Below are 1,634 nucleotides of genomic sequence, written 5' to 3' on the forward strand. Positions count from 1 at the left end.
AAAGGAACCGGTACCCAATCCTGTCTTTTTCATATTACAGTTTTCTCTTTGCAATTCATAACAGCACCAAATGAACATTACTCATGGCCCATTACGTGAGGCTCTGGTCCTTTCGTGGGCGTTACATGGCGCTCCTTTGTCTGATTTTCAGCTGGATGGAATCGTCAAACTAGCGTGAAGTCAAAAACCGGTCCAGGGTCAAATAGATGAGAAAGAGGTCCAAAATTCAGCATCAACAGTCCAGGCTTGCAGGCCTGCTTGGATTTCTTTTCTTTTTTCATTTTAAATTAAAGATAAGAGATAGAGGGAAACATAGAATCATGCAGAGCCCCCTCTAAGCACCAAATTTGAGCACCTTTGTGGAGTCCCTGAGCTCCCTTGTCTCGAAGGTTCCTCTGGATCTATGCTGGAGAAACCCAGCTGCTACAACTAATACTATCCGTCTCATCTCTCTCTCCCTCTTGCTTGAGGATGACAGAAATGAGAGTACCTGCAAATGTTAAAGACTATTCCCATACCGGGAGTTGAACCCGGGCCGCCTGGGTGAAAACCAGGAATCCTAACCGCTAGACCATATGGGACTTGCTATGAATGACATATCTTTAGGTAGTGTTGGGAAATCACACATAGTCCACTTCATGAATGATTGGATAGATCTTTCTGGAGTCCCTGAGCTCCCTTGTCTCAAAGGTTCCTCTGGATCTATGCTGGAGACATCCAGCTTCTACAACTACTATACATCTCACCACTATCATCTCTCTCTCTCTTCATCTCCCTCTTGCATTGAGGATGACAGAAATGAGAGTACTGATGTTAAGTAGCTTTAAAGGTTAAAGACTGTTCCCATACCGGGAGTTGAACCCGGGCCGCCTGGGTGAAAACCAGGAATCCTAACCGCTAGACCATATGGGACATGCTTTCAAGATGTCTTATCTCTAGTGAGACTCAGGAAATCACACTTAGTCCAAGTCATGACTGATTGGATAGACCTTCCTGGAGTCCCTGAGCTCCCTTGTCTCGTAGGTTCCTCTGGATCTCTGCTGCTGTGGACGTGCCAGACTCCAGCTGCTACAACTACTACTATCCGTCTCCTCACTATCATCTCTCTCTCTCTCTCTTCATCTCCCTCTATCCCTCTCTCCAACACGGTAGGTCTCAGCAGATGTGTGTCTAATATGAGTCTGGTCCTGCTGGAGGTTTCTGCCTGACTCCAGCTGCTACAACTACTACTATCCATCTCACCTCTATTGTTTCTCTCTCTCTCTCTCTCTCTCTCTCTCTCTCTCTCTCTCTCTCTCTCTCTCTCTCTCTCTCTCTCTTTCTCTCTCTCTCTCACTTTCTTCATCTCCCTCTATTCCTCTCTCCAATCCCAACACGATCAAAGCAGATGTGTGTCTAACATGAGTCTGGTCTTGCTCAATGTTTCTGCCTGTTAAAGGAAGTTTGTCCTTGCCACTGTAACTTGCTAAATGCTCCTGTCTCTCCCTCTCTCTCCTCTCTCTGCCTATCACTTACTTTACCTCTGTTTGTCCCATTAAAGTTACTAACCATAGACCTTTCTGGAGTCCCTGAGCTCCCTTGTCTCATAGGTTCCTCTGGATCTCTGCCTTAGACTTCCTGCTGCTTTGGCCGTG

At 46.3% G+C, this 1,634-nt stretch overlaps 2 non-coding genes across 2 annotated transcripts; both read right to left on the minus strand.

The window, feature by feature from the left end:
• Nucleotides 1–509: 509 nt before the first annotated feature.
• Nucleotides 510–581, minus strand: trnae-uuc. The gene has a single exon. It is a non-coding gene; the product is annotated as a tRNA-Glu (tRNA).
• Nucleotides 582–840: 259 nt separating this feature from the next.
• Nucleotides 841–912, minus strand: trnae-uuc. Its single transcript has one exon. It is a non-coding gene; the product is annotated as a tRNA-Glu (tRNA).
• Between the last annotated feature and the right edge of the window lie 722 nt (nucleotides 913–1,634).

The sequence above is a fragment of the Notolabrus celidotus genome, chromosome 17 (assembly GCF_009762535.1).
Source record: "Notolabrus celidotus isolate fNotCel1 chromosome 17, fNotCel1.pri, whole genome shotgun sequence".
Lineage (NCBI taxonomy): Eukaryota > Metazoa > Chordata > Actinopteri > Labriformes > Labridae > Notolabrus > Notolabrus celidotus.